The 11152-nt window shown below is 32.3% G+C and overlaps 1 long non-coding RNA gene and 1 pseudogene across 1 annotated transcript; one reads left to right on the top strand and one right to left on the bottom strand.

Annotated features, from left to right (window-relative positions):
- The first annotated feature begins 8 nt into the window (after positions 1-8).
- On the top strand, positions 9-1519 carry LOC106409117 (annotated as a pseudogene).
- A 6991-nt stretch (positions 1520-8510) lies between these two features.
- Positions 8511-9272, bottom strand: LOC125594995. The gene is made up of 2 exons (XR_007330071.1): positions 9034-9272; positions 8511-8945 (listed from the first exon to the last, which is right to left on the bottom strand). It is a non-coding gene; the product is annotated as an uncharacterized LOC125594995 (long non-coding RNA).
- Positions 9273-11152: the final 1880 nt, after the last annotated feature.

Genomic DNA, 11152 nt, shown 5'->3' with positions numbered 1-11152 from the left:
TAAAGTTCTCAGATCATGATCTCGAGACTTGTACCCGACCCCAAAGCTAGCCGCGACGAAGTGTTCTTTACAACTACAAAGACATTGGCTTTGCTCAATACGGTGATGACTGGAGAGAGATGAGGAAGCTTGCGATGCTTGAGCTCTTTAGCTCCAAAAAGCTAAAAGCATTCAGGTATATTAGAGAAGAAGAGAGTGAATTGCTCGTCAAGAAACTCTCGAAGTCCGCCGAGACACAAACTTTGGTGGATTTGAGAAAAGCTCTTTTCTCTCTTACAGCGAGTATCATATGTAGACTTGCTTTCGGACAGAATTTCCACGAGTGTGATTTTGTCGATATGGACAAAGTTGAAGAACTTGTGCTCGAGTCTGAGACCAATCTTGGCTCATTCGCGTTCACTGACTTCTTCCCCGCGGGTCTTGGGTGGGTTATAGACCGGATCTCTGGCCAACATTCCGAGTTGCACAAAGCCTTTGCAAGACTTAGTAATTTCTTCCAACATGTGATCGATGATCATTTGAAGCCTGAACAACCTCAAGATCATTCAGACATCATTGGTGTCATGCTGGATATGATCAATAAAGAGAGCAGAGTAGGCACTTTTAAAGTCACATATGACCATCTTAAAGGAGTCATGTCGGTGAGTATAGCAAACTTTTCAAATAATTTTATGTGTACACATTATATTGAGATTTAAATATTGTTATACTAACATTAACTTGTTTGTTATATGATCAGGATGTATTTTTGGCGGGAGTAAACGCAGGAGCGATAACGATGATATGGGCCATGACAGAGCTGACAAGACATCCAAGAGTGATGAAGAAACTCCAACAAGAGATTCGAGCAACTCTTGGAGACAACAAAGAAAAAATCACGGAGCAAGATTTGGAGAAAGTTCACTATTTGAAACTTGTGATACAAGAAACTTTCAGACTACACCCACCAGCTCCCCTCTTGCTCCAAGAGAGACTATGTCTGACATCAAGATTCAAGGTTACAACATTCCTAAAAACACAATGATTGAGATCAACACTTACGCAATAGGACGTGATCCCAATTGCTGGACGAACCCTAACGAGTTTATCCCCGAGAGGTTTATAGATAACCCTATAGACTACAAGGGTCAGCATTTTGAACTGTTGCCATTCGGTGGAGGCCGTAGGATCTGTCCCGGGATGGCCACTGGGATGACCATCGTGGAGCTCGGTCTACTTAATGTTCTTTACTTCTTTGATTGGAGTTTGCCCGATGGAATGACCATTGAAGACATTAACATGGAAGAAGCTGGAGCTTTCGTCATAGCCAAGAAAGTCCCGCTTGAGCTGGTTCCAGTTATTCATTACTAGTGGCTGATGCCTTGATACCGTTTGAGTTTCGTTTGTTTCGCTCTTCGCAGTCTCACGATTAATTCCTTTGTCTGTTTTTTTATAGGTTCCCTAATGTCACTTGTTTGTTTAATAAATTCTTAAAAGCAATAAATAAATGTCTGTTTATTAAGCGGTATTTTTGGTCTGTTAGCCCTTATCAATTTTTCACATTTTCGACTATTGTGGTTCTGTTTCTTAGCTTTTTTTTAGTTAAAAGTTAAAAAACAGTTTATTAACTTCCGCTAAGAATCCCATTCTAAAAACTCCGGTTAATCATGCTCTTACAATAATTATATTTTTGAAGGCAGTTTCGTTATATGAGTCCTTAGATTTGGGTGTACTACGCAGCATTGTATGAATAGAAGATTGGTAACACTCACGTATTTTTTAAAGCTAATCACTGTATTTGTTAATAAGATAACCATGATTAACCTGGAGTTTTTAGAGTGAAATTTTTATCAGAAATTAAGAAACTGTTTCTTAACTTTTAACTAAAAAAACTAAGAATCGGTTCTTAAAATCCTTATTTAAGAACCGGTTCTTAGCTTTTTTAGTTAAAAGTTAAGAAATAGTTTCTTAACTTCCGCTAAGAACCCCATCTTAATAACCTCGGGTTAATCATGCTCTTAACGTGATATATAACCTTGATGGTTTTCAGTCAACTTCAACTTTCTAAGTAACATGATGCTACTATTTAATTCAACCTTAAATTTCAGTTTTATGAAGTCAACAGTTTTGGGTTTACGCGACACAGTACTTGAATGGAAGAATCCTAAGACCATCTTCAACAATGATCCTTAGCACAAATCCTTAAGAAAAAAATTATTATAAAATTATGTGGACTCCATTTCATCTATGTTTTTGTGCCAGCAAAATCTCATAGACTCTCTGGTTAAGGATTCGATTTAGTAAGCCTCTTAACTATTCGTGGGTCCCACTGACACGTGCTAGTCCGCGATTGGCTAATTTTTTTTTTTAATCCGAAAAAAATAATAAAATAATCATTATTTTTAAGAATTTGTGCCTTAAGTATCACCATTGCTATGTCCTAATGTTGGAACGTCGGACCTAATCACGTGTATTATATCTACATTTATTTATAAGATAAGATGCTACCTGTATGGCTTTCAGTCAACTTTAACTTTCTATATAGTATACTAATATGTAATCCGACATGTCCTTTAGTTATCTTTTTAATAAAATTAAACAAGGATACAATCAATTCAGACTTAGTTCCTTGAATTATGATGTAATGTACAGTATAACTTTTTTAAATTAATACTCTATAAATTAATATACACTAAAAATTTCTACAAAATAATATAATTTTATAATCCCAAATCGAGTTTTTGGTTCAATTAATATATCCATAAATTAATATATCTATAAATTAATAAAAAAATATATTTTTGGTGTAGTCCCAGCATTATTAATTTATACAGGTTTCACTGTATATAATGACTCTAAACAACCCTTCTCGAAATCGATAAAAATAAACTTCAAAAGAGTTTTAGCCAGTGCATTGTTGGAAGCCAATATTAATGTGTAAATAAAAGAGATTAGTTTTGAAATGGTAGGTGAATTGATATTAATTATAGTTGAATTGCATATGTCTAATTTTAAGCCGATTTTAAGTAAACTTGCAAATACAACTGATTAATGTAAAATAATGGTATGCCTTCAGTCAAAAAAAAAAAGTTAAATAATGGTGGCTAGCAAATACTAGAAGATTTGGCCGCCGGGTATAGCCGTATAGGAGATTTTAAATTAATTGTCGTAGATGCGTATTCATAAACCACACGTATATTTGTCAGTTTCCTTTCACTACTAAACATTTTAGTCAGAGAAGTCCAATTATAGAGATCTTCTTAGACAAGAGTCTACGTCGCCCCAGTTCTAATAGCAAATTTGGACAACTCTTTTTTTTTTAAACTAAATTTGGACAACTCTTTAGATAAGAGTCTACTTTACCCAGTTCCAAGAGCAAAGTTATTTGTATTTGATTAAATATATAAGCATATGTCTTTACATATATGTACATGCTCTCATCTGTATTTATGTAATCATGTTCTAGTAGTTACGATTTGTAAATTTCCAGGTACTAATCATGAAAATATTATCTTAAACTATACTAAACCTTTATCCTGATCTTTTTCATTTTATAATGGATAACATTTATTATAATTTGATAATTTTTAATTGTTTGAATATATGTTGGTTGTTCATATTGTGTTTGGCTATATTGGTCCTCTGATCATGTTTACTATATGGACAATTTATATTGTATTTGTTATAAATCTAACTATTTAGTATACTTGAGTATATTAATACACATATTTATCCAAGATATAGTTTCATAGACAAATAAGATGTCAGGTTTCAAGTTTTATGAATCGATATGTTTTATATGCCAAATAATTCTTAACATTTAGAACATTTACGAATAAAATAAAGAGTTAACGTGTAGAAATATTAAAGTTGATAAGAAAATTTTCACAGAGTTTAGAATATAGTGCTATTCTAAATTATTAAAATAATATTTATTTTTGAATTGTTACAATTAAATATATATATATATATATATCAATTAATATATATATATATCAATTAAATATATTATTAAATCAGGCATTAGTTGTATTTAAATACATTATATATACATATATTGTATTTGTATTGAAATTTTAGGAAATCGGATTTCATGTCTAAAAAGCTACAGAGATACATATTATACTTAAATACATACATACATTTTAGTATTATATTTTAAGAATCTGATTTTTGAAATAGAATATTAGTATCTAACTTAAATTGAAAAAAATTGCTGATTTAACATAGATATTAATGTTATATATATACATATATTAGCATGTTTATGAAATTCAGAAAATCGAAGATATTTAAGTAAAACTTGAATAGTGGTTAAAAACTATAACTATTGTTTTATTGATATATTTGAATTCACCTAAAACTAGTAATAATCAACACTAAATAAATAATGAAAATTGGTTTACTTAAATTATAATGATATGGTTCAAAAATATATAGCATACTAGTATACACTGTAAGTTACAATATAACAGAAATGTACCTAATATACTATTGTATGCTATAATTTAAATTATAATATTATATATATATATATATATATATAAGGTAGTATATACGATGGTAAACTATGATATACCATATGGTATGACCTAAATGTATTTAGCATATTATCTTATGATATGTCAACTATAATATAGTATTGTATAGGTGCATTAGTGAATATTAAAAAAATGTAAATCGTTCATATATAGACATATGTACGAAATCTCTTTTCCAAATTATAGTTTTTGTAACTACACTAGCTTATAGGTATATGTATGGTAAAACTAATAGATAATACTACACAAGCGATTTTACAGTTTTTTCTTTTTAATAACCGTGGGGGTCTCAAAAATTTTCTAGTTCCAAATACTAATCTCATGAAACCTTGAATTCGAGTACGCATAGACGATTAAATCTATTTAAAGCATGACAAGATGGCTAGTGTTACTGGAACCCAGAACGGAAGTTCCAACTAGAGCTCTTTACCGTCTTGGTTTTACAGTTTTTTTAAAAAAATCAAATCTTATAACTCACAGTCTTGTTATAATATTTTAGGTGATAATTTTTTTTGAATAATTTTTTTTGTGAAATAAGAATTTGTGGTTGGAATATTATTAGGTAAATAAAATATACATTTAATATTTTTTTAAGGAATAGTCCAAAATAAAAATTCATACATGAAAAAGTCATGATTTATGTTCTTACAGATAAAATTTGAAGAAAATTTAAATTTCTTGTTTGAATATAAAATTACTTAATGTACAGTGATAATCATTGGCAAGTCCTTAAGTAATGCTGCAACTTGCAAACTGCAATCAATATCTCCGTATTTGCAATTAATAAATTTGTTAAACCACTCTAAAACCATGAACTTTTAATTTTAATTTTCTAACTAGAAAATTCTACCAATACACTCAAAAATTTTAAAGGGCATCAACAAATAATAAGAAATTTTTAAACTTTTAAGAGCATGAACAAACTTTTAAGTATCAACAAGAGTTTCTCACCCAGTCCAATAAAAAAAGTATATTACAGAAACAGAAAAGCTAAAATACTTTTTCTCAGAAGAAACTATAAATAAATTTGACAGACTTTAGGTTTAAGTGTCTACATTTTTTTTTTTTGACATCAACTTAAAACTGACTCATACTGACTCTGAATACTAAATTAGAAGTTCTGCATCCATGTGGACGACGAAAGACGGTTGTTTCCCGACACTGCGTGCTAGGGTATCCGTCTTTGTATTTTGCGTCTTTGATACATGAATGATTTCTGAGCTAAGAAAACTTTCTTTCAGGTTCTTGATATCTTCCAAATAACTTACAAAAACTGGTCATTCTTCTGGTTCCGACACCATCTTCACCAATTGAGAATAATCTGTTGCAAAAGTGACCCGATATTGATGTAAGTTCTGCATACATTCCATTGCCCATACTAGCGCTTCCACCTCTGCATGCAGTGGAGATAGGGTAGGCCTAACATTATGTGCTCCCATCAAAAATAAATCAAAACCTTGTAGAGTACTATACCAACCTTGTTCCAAAAAATAATCATTTTTTTCCAAGAACCATCTGTAAAACACCATCGGCCTGGGATTGACGGTAAGGATGCGGCCACCATCTGAGTTACTGCCCTCTGTGTGTTCGGCATTTGTGTCTCTGCCTAGAGTGTTGATTATGTTTCTGCAAGTTTAAGGGTATCCATGTGGTCCATATCCATATTACTAAACAATTTGTTATTCCTTGTTTTCCAAATGTACCATAGTATCCATGCAAACTAATGATCATCCATTTGCGGTATTACTCTCCAAAACAGGTGGTTCATATTTTTGAAAAGAGAGCTAGTTGGAAAGATGGCCGGATTTGACGGTATTTTTGAAAGTGCCCAAACCTGAATCGCTGGAGGACATTCGAAGAAAACATGATTAATTGATTCCTCTGGAGCTCCACACCTGGCACAACATATGTCCCTTTGTATTCCTCTCGTCTGCAAATTTTTCTTAACTGCTATACACTCTGAAACCAATTTCCATAAGAAGTGTTTAATATTTGGTGGGCATCTTATTTTCCAATAGAATGCCTTCAAAATATCAACCGTAGGTCCAAACATTTCTGGTGATCTCTCCTTGTCTGGGTAAACCCATCCTGATTTTACCGTGTATCTCTCATTCTTTGTGAAATGCCAGCCATCCATGTCTGTCATCTGACTCTTTCTCAGTGGTATGCTTTCTATTATTTTCACATCATGGGGATCCCCTAAGGCTCGAATTGCCTGCGAATTCCAAATTCACGAAGCGGAACCTATGAAAGAATCCACTGTAAGGTCAAGGTAACTGAGTTGTTGATAGTATATTTTCTAAATTAAATTTGTTTAAATAGTTATAATTAAATAAAGTTGCATTATTCTAAGAGTATTTTCATTGGTGGAGATACCAACATCAGATTCTCAGTGACAAAAATACTAAGAGGGGGTTATTGGAACATGAATTTCTGTGGAATTTGATGATTTTAATAGTTGTGAGGATTTTACAAATTAACTAGATTTAACAAATTTTATCAAATACTTTTACATAGATTTTCATTACTTGTGTATAGAATTCTATTGATTGTTATTAACTTTTAAAGTAAGAAATTAATGGTGGTAGAGAAAAATGGAAAGAAAATCATTTCAATTAAGGTAATTTTTAAACAACTTTTAAAAAAGTTTTTCTCACAAAAAAAATCTCAAAAAATAAAATGACCAAAAAATTTAATTTCTACTTTTTACTTTATAGATATATAAATAATAAATAATACAAATATTTTTTTATATAATTTCGAAAAAAAATGTTTTAAATTTGAATTTTTGTAAAAAAATTGAATTATTATTTTTGAAATTTGTTTTTAAAAAAATTCGAAAGTGCTTTTTAAAACTATTTTTACAATTTTTATTTTAAATTTTTAATATTTTTTTCTATTTTTTTAAGTTGTGAATTGTACTATGTTAAAGTTTTGATTTGTATATTATTTCATTCTTCAATTTGAGTTTTTGTATGTGAGTGTATTTTATTACATTGATTTCAAAAATCTTATGGGTATAGATGATATTCTCAAAGTTGAGTACTATGAGTAAAAACAAAGAAAATTTACATTCCAATAACAATAGATTTTAATAGAATCTTAAAATCAATGAAAACTAAACTTTTCCAATAACAAAGGATTTTGAGTGAAATTTAAAAATCATCACCCCAATAACAATGGATTCTTTTTAGATTTTAAAAATTCACAAACCAATAACAACGGAATCTCAAAATTTAATAATTTCTTTAGAATTCTTTACCCAATAACTCCCCCTAATACTTGATAAATAGTTTAGTTTTTATTTAATTTTTGTATTTTGTATAAAAGGCTACTCAATTGAAAAACTGACATATGTACTCAAAGTTTCTAAACAAGATTTCCAAAGTTCTCATGCGGAAAATTCTTATGACTCTTTCTTGTTTTTGAATTTTTAAAGGGTTGGAGTAAGAAATATCTCCACTAATGATGAAAAACTATTTTTTTCTCTCTTCTTAGAGCATGATTATCCCATGATCCTTAAGTGGGTTTCTTAATGATTATTTAATATTTTAAATGTACTTAAGTGGGGTTAAGAACTCTAGTTAAGAAACTCTCATTTTGAACGGTCCAATGGGAGTTTCTTAAATAGGGGTTCTTAAAAAAAAAAAAATTTAATAAAATTTTTATATATTAAATAAAACATATTAAAAGATAAAATTTAAAACATAGATTTAAAAAAACATAAAAGCAAAGATTAATACAATAATCGAGAATCATTCGAAAAATAAAATCCGAGCTTAAATGGAAAAATTCTCAAAGGTTTGATCAAAATGTTGATCAAAATTTTCATCAAGTGATCCCTCAAAAGTGTTTTGAGAAAAAGAAACCATGAGATGAAATTTTTTTATAAAACCTGTTTACAAGTCGAGGGAAACTTGTTTATAAACTTGTTTATGAAACTTGTTTTCAAAAAAGAATTTGAGAAGGAACTTGAGAAAAGATGTGTGATGAATGAAGAAGAGTGTTGTGTTGTAAATAAAATTTTATATAGACAAGACTACAAGAGTTCACATGTTTATATAGAAACAAAGCTTTACAAGTCCTTGACTGATGACTACAAGAGTTAGTACGTATGTTGAAACTGACTTGAGGACAAAGCATCACAAGACTAGAGACATCACACCTTGAAGGGGTAAAACATTCGAATCTGCTCGGATTTGGCATTGTAAAAGGACTCATGACACCTGGACCTTTCATCCCTGTCCGTGAACCTTCATCTGCAGCTGTCTGGGAGATAACTGATGGTACCACGTTTTCATCCTTGAACCTGCTTGAAGACAGCTGATGAAGCAAATGACTGATTTGTCCACCTCCTCCTCGTGGAGGCTGGTTTGCCATATGGTTCATATTCATGGAGAGGCTTCCAGGTCCGTTTCTTAGCATCTGCTTTTTGACAATGACAGATCACATAAAACTGAGTTCCTTGAAGCTGTGAACACGGTAAGGTAATGTAGGTTCCGGTTTATCTTACCTTGGACCAGTGCAGAGCCGTGAATTGTGAATCAGAGTTACTTCTCGCTCTTGTTTCCTGAAAATCGATTGCTCATGATTGAGCCTGAAACCTCACTTCTTGGTCCAAGCAGTTGTCTCCCATCAAGATGATTCTCCCCACCACTGCCTTTTCTTTCAACTAATAGAAAGATAAAATCTAGATTTTTTTTTGATCAAAAGATAAAATCTAGATAAGCAACATCACATTGCAGTAGTAGTAGTAGTAGTAGTAGTAGTAGCTAGAGAGAGGTAATAAAGAAGAACAAGTCATATAAAAAAGCATCACAAACTCATATGTCAAATTCACTTCCAATGTCCCAACTAATCCATCAGAGACATTATGGTTGGACAGAGAAGGACATAAAGAGTGTGTGTGTTTCACTTCACATACCAGAGCTCAATCAACCCACATGCTAACACAAAAGAAAAAAAAAACAATGTTCATGTTTTATAAAATAAACAAAACAATGTACACTCATGTCTTGTTTCACTTGTAGATGTTCTAATTTTCTATTTAGGAGATCTAATGGACGAAAAGTTTCCAGCTATAGAAACTAATTCACGTGATCTTCTTCTACACATTAAAATCATAGTGAATCGAAGCTCGATGAAATAATCGAACAAGAGCTTATCTTGTTCTTTTTGGAAGTGGTCAGCCATGGAAGGGGAAGTTAAAGTTTCAGTCTTGGAAGTGGAAGCTAAAGTTTCAGTCTTGGATCCTAGGAAGTCATGGAACAAGAGCTTATCTTGTTCTTTTTGGCGGAGGTGAGAATCAACATCAGTAATACGATCGTCATGGTACCGGTGGCGCAGCCAAACCCACCAAACTCGGACCGTTCGTCGCCGTACTGACGAGCTTCGCTCTCGGTGTCCTCGTCGGTGCTGGGTGTCGATCCTTCTTCTCACGGAGAATACGGAGGAGACGTCGACTCAATCGTCGTCCATCGTCTGTATCGATCCTTTGTGACGAGAAGACACAAACGGCGATAAAAGAAAAGAAAAAGAAAGAAAAGAAAAAGAAAGAAAAGAAAAAAAATTAAAAATTCTGTGGACCGACACGTGGTTCAAAACCCACTCTTAAAATCGGTAACCAAAGTGCCCCATTAAAAATTGATAACTGCCATTTAATTTTCCTTGGATTTAATTAAATCACCATTTTCCTTTAAGGACCCCTTTAAAAACCACCAATAATCATGATCTTAGCAGCTCCATAGCGGAGTCCTAAACAAAGTTCTAACCATTTATAATAAATAGAAATTAATAAGTGAAGAGAAATAAGAACCCAAAAATTCTTGTTTAACAAATTTTAGCTATCGGTTTTAGACTCTAAAGAACAGCTGTCATTCAGACAACCCTTCAACATGTTCAGAAAATTAAAATATTATTATTTTTTCTTTTAGAAACCCCTTCGGAGTTGTACCGTTAATGCTTTAACTCTCCTTGAAGACACCGTCAACCATTTCTCTACACCTCTTCGACAGCTGGTTTCACCGTGGTTTCACCGCCTACCTATGATCGTAAGAAAGTTCCTCTTTTGTGTTTTTCTTTCTCCTCAGACCATGATCCTCAATACAAAGTTTGTTTGTTTTGTCTGTCTGATCACTTAGAGCTTCTAGACCTGTAGCGTTATTTTGAGTCACGGCGGTTCTTAGCTTCAGTCTTCATGGCTCCCACATGTGAGGCCAGGTTAGAGTCGTGAAACTCCAAGTCTCACTAGGTGTCCTTTGCAGATCCACGGTGGCTTGTGTTCTACGATCTAGTGGTGTGACGGTGAAAAGTTCCCGGTGAAGAGGTGTGGTGTAGGGTTTTAGTTTTAGCCTCAAATCTGAACTATAGAGATCCTCTGCTGATGTTTTTTTGAGGACAACGAATAAAGATGTGGTTAAGTTTTTTGTTGTGGTGTAGAAGAGTTGATTGTGAAGTGAGATCTAGGTAAGTCATCTCACCGTTAACGTTTCTGAACCACTAAGATGTCGAAATATGTTGTTCGTGACAACATGCTCTGAGCATTTAACTTCTCATGTAATTCTTTGTTGACTGATAATGGTTGTGAAAACCATATAACCAACGATGAAGAAGTCTTCAAAGTGTTGGACACA

The sequence above is a fragment of the Brassica napus genome (assembly GCF_020379485.1).
Source record: "Brassica napus cultivar Da-Ae chromosome C7 unlocalized genomic scaffold, Da-Ae chrC07_Random_4, whole genome shotgun sequence".
Lineage (NCBI taxonomy): Eukaryota > Viridiplantae > Streptophyta > Magnoliopsida > Brassicales > Brassicaceae > Brassica > Brassica napus.
This window is presented reverse-complemented; position numbering and strand designations above follow the sequence as displayed.